Consider the following 12,005-nt stretch of genomic DNA (forward strand, 5'->3'; position numbering starts at 1 on the left):
GCCACCCAGCGGCTCGCAGGGTCCTCTCAGGCCCCTCCACCCTAGGGACGTGCAACCCAGGCCATGGCCCTGGCCGGCTCCACCCACTGGCCCAAAGCCAGGGAGAGCCACCCGCCACCAGGGGGCAGCACCTCCAGCCTGCCGCCACCCTTCGTCACACAGCCTTCTGTCTGGGCCCTCGCCCCTCGTCAGCGACCGGACCGGCGGCCCGCCCGATCTCCGTCGCTTCACTGGCCTCACCTCTCCTGACCCAGGGAGGTGAGAGAGAGGATGAGAGAAGGCCAGAGACGGAGCAAGAGAGAAGCGGAGAGAGACAGACGGGGACTGTGGGGACAGACTCGCAGAGAGCAGTTTCCAGGCTCTGGGCCTCGCGCGGAGGGGTGCTGCGTGGGGGCTCCATGGTCATCAGCTGTGACCGCTTGGCCATCAGCTGTTGCCAGTTGGCCATTGGCCACCGGAGGGGCTGCGGAGGAATGCAAATTGCAGAGGGGCGCGGAATGCAGTTGGCCGGCTTGGTGGGTCGGTAGGTTGTGGGGTCTGTTGGTTGGCTGAGAATCGGCCGGCCGGCAGGTAGGGGATCGGGCGGCTCCGGCTTTGCCGTGTCTCCAAGCCAGCCGCCCGTGAGACATGGTGCTATGAGCCCCCTATCCTTGGCTCTGTTGGTGTTCCTTCTTGGCCTCGCCAACTCCTGCGTCTTTGTGCGGGCAGAGGGACTAGAGTCCCCGCAGGACAGGGACAGACAGACAGAACGGGAGGAGGAGTAAGAGGGAGCGAGATGGAAATATACACGTATATACACGTACATGTATGTATCTAGACATACAGAGAGACATGGCCAGAGACAGAGAGCGAGGGGGCTGGCACGCGCGGAGAGAGCTCCTGAGCCAGAGCCAGAGCCCAACTGGCATGTCACGGAGCCAGACAGACATGGGGTGGGGGAGGGTGGGAGGGACGCACAGGCGGGCACACGGACTGGGACAGACGCACTGAGGCTGTGTTGAAGTGGCAGCTTCTCCAACGGAGTGCGGTCGTGCCCGGGGCTGGGCTCCGCTAAGGAGGCATTGCCCTGGCGTTGGCAGTCACCATTGAAGCCCCCGGGGCGGGCCGCCAGGGTCTCCGGAGGGCCAGTGGGCTCTGAGCCCCGCCCAGGGACCTGCCCGAGGGAGGAGAGTGGCAGCCCCCAGGCACCCTTGTTGTGAGGGTTGTGTGCCTGCGTGCCTGCTCTTCCCTTGTGGTGGTCTTCCCTGGAGTCGATGGCGCGTTGTGCGTTGGGGTGCTGCTCCCGCCGTCCCCTGGTTTGTCCCGACTCTTTGTGCCCTGTGTGTCGGGGACACCGTGGCTGGCGGGAAGGGAGGGCTCCTGGCTCTTGTGGGAGACGGGAGGGGACGCGCGGGGGTGTGGGGCGAGGTGCCTGCCAGCGGAGACAGAAGACTCCGGTGGGGCGGGGCGGGTGGGCGTCCCGTTTGCCCGAGGACACGCCGATCCTGTGTGTCGGGTCCCAGGGGCAGGGGCAGGGAAGGGCGTCCCCTGGGCTCGGGCCGAGGTGCAAAGGACCGGCACGTCCTGGGATGGAGAGAGCCTGATGGATGCCTCCGCCGGCAGGCAGCCCTGGGCTTGGGCGTTGGGGGTTGCGGCAGCGGCAGTGTCGGGGAGCGAGAGGGAGCCCTGCGACGGCGGGGAGGCGGCGGCGAGCGAGACGCGGCTAACTGCGGCAGGCTGACGGCCTGCCTCGGCCAAGAGCACTAAGAAGAGGGAGTGGGGGGGAGCCCTGGCCGACGGTCCTGGTGTGCGACCGGGGATGCGAGCTTGTAGTGCCGGGCGGCTGACCCTCCTCTGGCCAGGGGGACCTTCGGCTGGCCGGGCGGCTGCAGAGAGGCAAGGGGCGGCAGGGGTTCGGAGGGAGCCACGCCGGGGCGGCGGCGCCAAAGGAGAGGCGAGCAAAAGCCTACAGGTATTCCCAGGCGGTCTCCCATCCAAGTACTAACCAGGCCCCTCCCTGCTTAACTCCCCAGATCAGAGGAGATGGGGCGCGTTCAGGGTGGTATGGCCGTAGACGCTGGGACACGGCTCCCCGCGCCCCAAGAGCCTGCACCCGGCCTGCCTCGTGAACGCGCGCCATGCAGATGCTCAGCTCCGGTGGCGAGCATCGACACGCTGGCCGGCTCTGCCAGCACCGCGTCCCCGCTCAGTCCGGCTCCCCGCCTCCTCCGAATGCCCCTGGCGTGGGCGGCGGGCTACTCCTGGCCGGCAGCGAGGCCCCTTCGCGCCACCCGAGGCTCCGTGGGACACTGCCGCTTCCCTGAGGGTGCCAGAAGTCGTGGAACTCTGGCATCCTGGGACTCCCCGGACCCAGACCGGCATACACACCGCCCCCCTACCGCCACCAGGTTTACCCCCAACCGCACCCCCAAGGCTGGTGGGGGCTTGCACCAGCAGGCAACCCTGGGCCTGGGAGTTGTGGGAGGACCCCCGCGGCGGCGGAGCGGGCGGCGGCGGCGGCGGCGGCGGCGGGGGCGGGGGTGGGGGAGAGGGCAGCACTTGCGGCGGGAATGGGGAGCGCGGTGCTGGCGGCCGAGGGGGGTAGAGCAGAGCAGGGAGTTTGACGGAGTACGGCGATGGCGGCGGCGGGGGCGGGTGCTGGGGTGAGGGGAACGCTGGCGGAGGGCGTGGGGAGCGCGGTGATGGCGGCGGCGGCGGCGGCGGCGGCGGCGGCGGCGGCGGCGGCGGCAGAAGCGGGGGCTGATCGCGAGCAGCGATGGCGGCCGCGGCGGGGGCGGCGGGGTCCGCGGAGGAGGCAGGGGTGGGTGGCGAGGTAGGCGATGGCAACCGCGTGGATGGCGACAGGTCGGCGATGGCGGTGGCGACAATGGAGGCTCTGACGGTGGGCGCTGGGGCACGGGGTGCGATGGCGGCGGCAGCGGGGGCGGGGGAGGGGAGGGCGTGAGGGCGGTGCTGACGGCGGAAGCCGGGAGAGCAGAGGCGGGAGATTGAGGGAGTATGGCGATGGCGGGGACGGTTGCGGGGGAGATGGCGGTGCTGGAGGCGGGGATGGGGAGCGCGGTGCTGGCGGCCGAGGGGGGGAGAGCCGAGGAGGGAGTTTGAGGGAGTACGTCGAAGGCGGCGTCGGGGGCGGGGGGGGGTGTGATGGCGGTGCGGGAGGCAGGGAGAGCAGAGGAGGGAGATTGAGGGAGTGAGGCAATGGCGGCGGCGGGAGCGGGGGTGAGGGGAGCGCTGGCGGAGGGGGTGGGGAGCGCGGTGGTGGCGGCGGCGGCAGAAGCGTGGGCTGATCGCGAGCAGCGATGGCGGCGGAGGCGGCAGCGGCGGCGCGGGAGGGTTGCGAGGTCGGCGATGGAGGCGGCGGCAGCGTTGGGGGCTGTGTCGGCGAGCGCTGAGCGCGGGGAGGCGATGGCGCGGGCGGCGGCGGTAGAGGGGAAGAGGGAGGTGCTGGCGGCCGAAGAGGGGAGAGCAGAGGCGGGAGTTTGAAGGAGTACAGCGATGGCGGCGGCGAGGGCGGGGGCAGGGGTGAGGGCAGCGCCGGCGGGGGGTGGGGAGCGCGGTGATGGCTGCGGATTTGGCGGTGGCGGCGGGGGCGAGGGCAGCGCTGGCGGCGGTGGGGCGACCGCGGGTCGGCGAAGGGTTCGGGATGACGGCCTGCGGGACTGAAGAGGACTAAGAAGAGGGTGTGGGGGTTAGCCCTGGCCGACGGGCCTGGTGTGCGACCGGGGATGCGAGCTTGTAGTGCCGGGCGGCTGACCCTCCTCTGGCCAGGGGGACCTTCGGCTGGCTGGGCGGCTGCAGAGGGGCAAGGGGCGGCAGGGGTTCGGAGGGAGCCATGCGGGGGGGGGGGCGGCGAAAAGGAGAGGCGAGCAAAAGCCTACAGGTATTCCCAGGCGGTCTCCCATCCAAGTACTAACCAGGCCCGACCCTGCTTAGCTTCCGAGATCAGAGGAGATCTGGCGCGTTCACGGTGGTATGGCCTTAGGCGCTGGGACCCGGCTCCCGGCACTGCAAGAGCCTGCTCCCGACCTGCCTGCTGAGCGCGCGCCATGCTGCTGGGCCGCTCGGGTGGCGAGCATGTCTGCCTGAGCGCCGCCCGCCCGCTCTCCGCCTCCTCCGGACGCCGCTGATGTGGGCGGCGGGCTACTCCTGGCCCGCAGCGAGGCCCTTTCGCGCCACCCGTGGCTCCACGGGCCTCTGTCACTTCCCTGATGGTGACAGAAGTCGTGGAAATCTGGCATCCTGGGACTCCCCAGGCCCGACAGGCAAACACCCCACCCCCCTACCGCCACCAGGTTTACCCCCAACCGCACCCCCAAGGCTGGTGGGGGCTTGCACCAGCAGGCAACCCTGGGCCTGGGAGTTGTGGGAGGACCCCCGCGGCGGCGGAGCAGGCGGCGGCGGCGGCGGGGGGGGGGGGGGGGGGGGGGTGGGGGAGAGGGCAGCACTTGCGGCGGGAATGGGGAGCGCGGTGCTGGCGGCCGAGGGGGGTAGAGCAGAGCAGGGAGTTTGACGGAGTACGGCGATGGCGGCGGCGGGGGCGGGTGCTGGGGTGAGGGGAACGCTGGCGGAGGGCGTGGGGAGCGCGGTGATGGCGGCGGCGGCGGCGGCGGCGGGGCGGCGGCGGCAGAAGCGGGGGCTGATCGCGAGCAGCGATGGCGGCCGCGGCGGGGGCGGCGGGGTCCGCGGAGGAGGCAGGGGTGGGTGACGAGGTAGGCGATGGCAACCGCGTGGATGGCGACAGGGCGGCGGGGGCGGTGGCGACAATGGGGCTCTGACGGTGGGCGCTGGGGCACGGGGTTCGATGGCGGCGGCGGGGGCGGGGGGCGGGGAGGGCGTGAGGGCGGTGCTGACGGCGGAAGCCGGGAGAGCAGAGGCGGGAGATTGAGGGAATATGGCGATGGCGGGGACGGTTGCGGGGGTGATGGCGGTGCTGGAGGCGGGGATGGGGAGCGCGGTGCTGGCGGCCGAGGGGGGGAGAGCCGAGGAGGGAGTTTGAGGGAGTACGGCGAAGGCGGGGTGGGGGGCGGGGGCGGGTGTGATGGCGGTGCTGGAGGCAGGGAGAGCAGAGGAGGGAGATTGAGGGAGTGAGGCAATGGCGGCGGCGGGAGCGGGGGTGAGGGGAGCGCTGGCGGAGGGGGTGGGGAGCGCGGTGGTGGCGGCGGCGGCAGAAGCGTGGGCTGATCGCGAGCAGCGATGGCGGCGGAGGCGGCAGCGGCGGCGCGGGAGGGTTGCGAGGTCGGCGATGGAGGCGGCGGCAGCGTTGGGGGCTGTGTCGGCGAGCGCTGAGCGCGGGAGGCGATGGCGGCGGGCGGCGGCGGTAGAGGGGAAGAGGGAGGTGCTGGCGGTCAAGAGGGGAGAGCAGAGGCGGAGTTTGAAGGAGTACAGCGATGGCGGCGGCGAGGGCGGGGCAGGGGTGAGGGCAGCGCCGGCGGGGTGTGGGGAGCGCGGTGATGGCTGCGGATTTGGCGGTGGCGGCGGGGCGAGGGCAGCGCTGGCGGTGGTGGGCGACCGCGGGTCGGCGAAGGGTTCGGGATGACGGCTCGCGGACTGAAGAGGACTAAGAAGAGGGTGTGGGGGTTAGCCCTGGCCGACGGGCCTGGTGTGCGACCGGGGATGCGAGCTTGTAGTGCCGGGCGGCTGACCCTCCTCTGGCCAGGGGGACCTTCGGCTGGCTGGGCGGCTGCAGAGGGGCAAGGGGCGGCAGGGGTTCGGAGGGAGCCATGCGGGGGGGGGGGCGGCGGCGAAAAGGAGAGGCGAGCAAAAGCCTACAGGTATTCCCAGGCGGTCTCCCATCCAAGTACTAACCAGGCCCGACCCTGCTTAGCTTCCGAGATCAGAGGAGATCTGGCGCGTTCACGGTGGTATGGCCTTAGGCGCTGGGACCCGGCTCCCGGCACTGCAAGAGCCTGCTCCCGACCTGCCTGCTGAGCGCGCGCCATGCTGCTGGGCCGCTCGGGTGGCGAGCATGTCTGCCTGAGCGCCGCCCGCCCGCTCTCCGCCTCCTCCGGACGCCGCTGATGTGGGCGACGGGCTACTCCTGGCCCGCAGCGAGGCCCCTTCGCGCCCCCCAGTGGCTCCACGGGCCTCTGTCACTTCCCTGACTGTGACATATGTCTGGGCGCCCTGGCATCCTGGGACTCCCCACGCCCGGAATGGCTTTTACCACGCCCCCCTACCCCAACCCCTCTCATCCCCCCCCCAGCCCCACAACCGCACACCCCCCTTGCTGCTGTGCTGTCCCCACCACTCAGGGCCACCGAGGGGGTCGCAGGGTCCTCTCAGTCCCCTCCACCCTAGGGACGTGCAACCCAGGCCCTGGCCCTGGCCGGCCCCACCCACTGGCCCAAAGCCAGGGAGAGCCACCCGCCACCAGGGGGCAGCACCTCCAGCCTGCCGCCACCCTTTCGTCACACAGCCTTCTGTCTGGGCCCTCGCCCCTCGTCAGCGACCGGACCGGCGGCCCGCCCAATCTCCGGTCGCTTCACTGGCTACGCGTCACCTCTCCTGACCCAGGGAGGTGAGAGAGAGGATGAGAGAAGGCCAGAGACGGAGCAAGAGAGAAGCGGAGAGAGACAGACGGGGACTGTGGGGACAGACTCGCAGAGAGCAGTTTCCAGGCTCTGGGCCTCGCGCGGAGGGGTGCTGCGTGGGGGCTCCATGGTCATCAGCTGTGACCACTTGGCCATTTTGGCCAGTTGGCCATTGGCCACCGGAGGGGCTGCGGAGGAATGCAAATTGCAGAGGGGCGCGGAATGCAGTTGGCCGGCTTGGTGGGTCGGTAGGTTGGGGGGTCTGTTGGTTGGCTGAGAATCGGCCGGCCGGCAGGTAGGGGATCGGGCGGCTCCGGCTTGCCGTGTCTCCAAGCCAGCCGCCCGTGAGACATGGTGCTATGAGCCCCCTATCCTTGGCTCTGTTGGTGTTCCTTCTTGGCCTCGCCAACTCCTGCGTCTTTGTGCGGGCAGAGGGACTAGAGTCCCCGCAGGACAGGGACAGACAGACAGAACGGGAGGAGGAGTAAGAGGGAGCGAGATGGAAATATACACGTATATACACGTACATGTATGTATCTAGACATACAGAGAGACATGGCCAGAGACAGAGAGCGAGGGGGCTGGCACGCGCGGAGAGAGCTCCTGAGCCAGAGCCAGAGCCCAACTGGCATGTCACGGAGCCAGACAGACATGGGGTGGGGGAGGGTGGGAGGGACGCACAGGCGGGCACACGGACTGGGACAGACGCACTGAGGCTGTGTTGAAGTGGCAGCTTCTCCAACGGAGTGCGGTCGTGCCCGGGCTGGGCTCCGCTAAGGAGGCATTGCCCTGGCGTTGGCAGTCACCATTGAAGCCCCGGGGCGGGCCGCCAGGGTCTCCGGAGGGCCAGTGGGCTCTGAGCCCCGCCCAGGGACCTGCCCGAGGGAGGAGAGTGGCAGCCCCCAGGCACCCTTGTTGTGAGGGTTGTGTGCCTGCGTGCCTGCTCTTCCCTTGTGGTGGTCTTCCCTGGAGTCGATGGCGCGTTGTGCGTTGGGGTGCTGCTCCCGCCGTCCCCTGGTTTGTCCCGACTCTTTGTGCCCTGTGTGTCGGGGACACCGTGGCTGGCGGGAAGGGAGGGCTCCTGGCTCTTGTGGGAGACGGGAGGGGACGCGCGGGGGTGTGGGGCGAGGTGCCTGCCAGCGGAGACAGAAGACTCCGGTGGGGCGGGGCGGGTGGGCGTCCCGTTTGCCCGAGGACACGCCGATCCTGTGTGTCGGGTCCCAGGGGCAGGGGCAGGGAAGGGCGTCCCCTGGGCTCGGGCCGAGGTGCAAAGGACCGGCACGCCCTGGGATGGAGAGAGCCTGATGGATGCCTCCGCCGGCAGGCAGCCCTGGGCTTGGGCGTTGGGGGTTGCGGCAGCGGCAGTGTCGGGGAGCGAGAGGGAGCCCTGCGACGGCGGGGAGGCGGCGGCGAGCGAGACGCGCCTAACTGCGGCAGGCTGACGGCCTGCCTCGGCCAAGAGCACTAAGAAGAGGGAGTGGGGGGGAGCCCTGGCCGACGGTCCTGGTGTGCGACCGGGGATGCGAGCTTGTAGTGCCGGGCGGCTGACCCTCCTCTGGCCAGGGGACCTTCGGCTGGCCGGGCGGCTGCAGAGAGGCAAGGGGCGGCAGGGGTTCGGAGGGAGCCACGCCGGGGCGGCGGCGCCAAAGGAGAGGCGAGCAAAAGCCTACAGGTATTCCCAGGCGGTCTCCCATCCAAGTACTAACCAGGCCCCTCCCTGCTTAACTCCCCAGATCAGAGGAGATGGGGCGCTCAGGGTGGTATGGCCAGAGACGCTGGGACACGGCTCCCCGCGCCCAAGAGCCTGCACCCGCCTGCCTCGTGAACGCGCGCCATGCAGATGCTCAGCCCGTGGCGAGCATCGACACGCTGGCCTCTGCCAGCACCGCGTCCCCGCCAGTCCGCCCCGCCTCCGAATGCCCCTGGCGTGGGCGGCGGGCTACTCCTGGCCGGCAGCCAGGCCCCTTCGCGCCACCCGAGGCTCCGTGGGACACTGCCGCTTCCCTGAGGGTGCCAGAAGTCGTGGAACTCTGGCATCCTGGGACTCCCCGGACCCAGACCGGCATACACACCGCCCCCCTACCGCCACCAGGTTTACCCCCAACCGCACCCCCAAGGCTGGTGGGGGCTTGCACCAGCAGGCAACCCTGGGCCTGGGAGTTGTGGGAGGACCCCCGCGGCGGCGGAGCGGGCGGCGGCGGCGGCGGCGGCGGCGGGGGCGGGGGTGGGGGAGAGGGCAGCACTTGCGGCGGGAATGGGGAGCGCGGTGCTGGCGGCCGAGGGGGGTAGAGCAGAGCAGGGAGTTTGACGGAGTACGGCGATGGCGGCGGCGGGGGCGGGTGCTGGGGTGAGGGGAACGCTGGCGGAGGGCGTGGGGAGCGCGGTGATGGCGGCGGCGGCGGCGGCGGCGGCGGCGGCGGCGGCGGCGGCAGAAGCGGGGGCTGATCGCGAGCAGCGATGGCGGCCGCGGCGGGGGCGGCGGGGTCCGCGGAGGAGGCAGGGGTGGGTGACGAGGTAGGCGATGGCAACCGCGTGGATGGCGACAGGTCGGCGATGGCGGTGGCGACAATGGGGGCTCTGACGGTGGGCGCTGGGGCACGGGGTTCGATGGCGGCGGCGGCGGGGGGGGGGAGGGCGTGAGGGCGGTGCTGACGGCGGAAGCCGGGAGAGCAGAGGCGGGAGATTGAGGGAGTATGGCGATGGCGGGGACGGTTGCGGGGGAGATGGCGGTGCTGGAGGCGGGGATGGGGAGCGCGGTGCTGGCGGCCGAGGGGGGGAGAGCCGAGGAGGGAGTTTGAGGGAGTACGTCGAAGGCGGCGTCGGGGGCGGGGGCGGGTGTGATGGCGGTGCTGGAGGCAGGGAGAGCAGAGGAGGGAGATTGAGGGAGTGAGGCAATGGCGGCGGCGGGAGCGGGGGTGAGGGGAGCGCTGGCGGAGGGGGTGGGGAGCGCGGTGGTGGCGGCGGCGGCAGAAGCGTGGGCTGATCGCGAGCAGCGATGGCGGCGGAGGCGGCAGCGGCGGCGCGGGAGGGTTGCGAGGTCGGCGATGGAGGCGGCGGCAGCGTTGGCGGCTGTGTCGGCGAGCGCTGAGCGCGGGGAGGCGATGGCGCGGGCGGCGGCGGTAGAGGGGAAGAGGGAGGTGCTGGCGGCCGAAGAGGGGAGAGCAGAGGCGGGAGTTTGAAGGAGTACAGCGATGGCGGCGGCGAGGGCGGGGGCAGGGGTGAGGGCAGCGCCGGCGGGGGGGTATGGGGAGCGCGGTGATGGCTGCGGATTTGGCGGTGGCGGCGGGGCGAGGGCAGCGCTGGCGGCGGTGGGGCGACCGCGGGTCGGCGAAGGGTTCGGGATGACGGCCTGCGGGACTGAAGAGGACTAAGAAGAGGGTGTGGGGGTTAGCCCTGGCCGACGGGCCTGATGTGCGACCGGGGATGCGAGCTTGTAGTGCCGGGCGGCTGACCCTCCTCTGGCCAGGGGGACCTTCGGCTGGCTGGGCGGCTGCAGAGGGGCAAGGGGCGGCAGGGGTTCGGAGGGAGCCATGCGGGGGGGGGGGGCGGCGAAAAGGAGAGGCGAGCAAAAGCCTACAGGTATTCCCAGGCGGTCTCCCATCCAAGTACTAACCAGGCCCGACCCTGCTTAGCTTCCGAGATCAGAGGAGATCTGGCGCGTTCACGGTGGTATGGCCTTAGGCGCTGGGACCCGGCTCCCGGCACTGCAAGAGCCTGCTCCCGACCTGCCTGCTGAGCGCGCGCCATGCTGCTGGGCCGCTCGGGTGGCGAGCATGTCTGCCTGAGCGCCGCCCGCCTCGCCTCCGCCTCCGGACGCCGCTGATGTGGGCGACGGGCTACCCTGGCCCGCAGCGAGGCCCCTTCGCGCCCCCAGTGGCTCCACGGGCCTCTGTCACTTCCCTGACTGTGACATATGTCTGGCGCCCTGGCGTCCTGGGATTCCCCAGGCCCCGAACGGCTTTTACCACGCCCCCCCTACCCCAACCCCTCTCATCCCCCCCCCCAGCCCCACAACCGCACACCCCCCTTGCTGCTGTGCTGTCCCCACCTCTCCGGGCCACCCAGGGGGGCGCCGGGGCCTCTCAGGCCCCCCCACCCTAGGGACGTGCAACCCAGGCCATGGCCCTGGCCGGCTCCACCCACTGGCCCAAAGCCAGGGAGAGCCACCCGCCACCAGGGGGCAGCACCTCCAGCCTGCCGCCACCCTTCGTCACACAGCCTTCTGTCTGGGCCCTCGCCCCTCGTCAGCGACCGGACCGGCGGCCCGCCCGATCTCCGGTCGCTTCACTGGCTACGCCACCTCTCCTGACCCAGGGAGGTGAGAGAGAGGATGAGAGAAGGCCAGAGACGGAGCAAGAGAGAAGCGGAGAGAGACAGACGGGGACTGTGGGGACAGACTCGCAGAGAGCAGTTTCCAGGCTCTGGGCCTCGCGCGGAGGGGTGCTGCGTGGGGGCTCCATGGTCATCAGCTGTGACCGCTTGGCCATCAGCTGTTGCCAGTTGGCCATTGGCCACCGGAGGGGCTGCGGAGGAATGCAAATTGCAGAGGGGCGCGGAATGCAGTTGGCCGGCTTGGTGGGTCGGTAGGTTGGGGGGTCTGTTGGTTGGCTGAGAATCGGCCGGCCGGCAGGTAGGGGATCGGGCGGCTCCGGCTTGCCGTGTCTCCAAGCCAGCCGCCCGTGAGACATGGTGCTATGAGCCCCCTATCCTTGGCTCTGTTGGTGTTCCTTCTTGGCCTCGCCAACTCCTGCGTCTTTGTGCGGGCAGAGGGACTAGAGTCCCCGCAGGACAGGGACAGACAGACAGAACGGGAGGAGGAGTAAGAGGGAGATGGAAATATACACGTATATACACGTACATGTATGTATCTAGACATACAGAGAGACATGGCCAGAGACAGAGAGCGAGGGGGCTGGCACGCGCGGAGAGAGCTCCTGAGCCAGAGCCAGAGCCCAACTGGCATGTCACGGAGCCAGACAGACATGGGGTGGGGGAGGGTGGGAGGGACGCACAGGCGGGCACACGGACTGGGACAGACGCACTGAGGCTGTGTTGAAGTGGCAGCTTCTCCAACGGAGTGCGGTCGTGCCCGGGGCTGGGCTCCGCTAAGGAGGCATTGCCCTGGCGTTGGCAGTCACCATTGAAGCCCCCGGGGCGGGCCGCCAGGGTCTCCGGAGGGCCAGTGGGCTCTGAGCCCCGCCCAGGGACCTGCCCGAGGGAGGAGAGTGGCAGCCCCCAGGCACCCTTGTTGTGAGGGTTGTGTGCCTGCGTGCCTGCTCTTCCCTTGTGGTGGTCTTCCCTGGAGTCGATGGCGCGCTGTGCGTTGGGGTGCTGCTGCCGCCCCTGGTTTGTCCCGACTCTTGTGCCCTGTGTGTCGGGGACACCGTGGCTGGCGGGAAGGGAGGGCTCCTGGCTCTTGTGGGAGACGGAGGGGACGCGGGGTGGGGCGAGGTGCCTGCCAGCGGAGACAGAAGA

At 70.6% G+C, this 12,005-nt stretch overlaps 4 pseudogenes; all 4 read right to left on the reverse strand.

Annotated features, from left to right (window-relative positions):
* Positions 1-1,935: 1,935 nt before the first annotated feature.
* Positions 1,936-2,055, reverse strand: LOC141568737 (5S ribosomal RNA; annotated as a pseudogene).
* Positions 2,056-3,864: 1,809 nt separating this feature from the next.
* On the reverse strand, positions 3,865-3,984 carry LOC141568742 (5S ribosomal RNA; annotated as a pseudogene).
* A 1,771-nt stretch (positions 3,985-5,755) lies between these two features.
* Positions 5,756-5,875, reverse strand: LOC141568743 (5S ribosomal RNA; annotated as a pseudogene).
* Positions 5,876-10,093: 4,218 nt separating this feature from the next.
* Positions 10,094-10,213, reverse strand: LOC141568744 (5S ribosomal RNA; annotated as a pseudogene).
* Between the last annotated feature and the right edge of the window lie 1,792 nt (positions 10,214-12,005).

This window comes from Rhinolophus sinicus, linkage group LG14 (assembly GCF_036562045.2).
Source record: "Rhinolophus sinicus isolate RSC01 linkage group LG14, ASM3656204v1, whole genome shotgun sequence".
Lineage (NCBI taxonomy): Eukaryota > Metazoa > Chordata > Mammalia > Chiroptera > Rhinolophidae > Rhinolophus > Rhinolophus sinicus.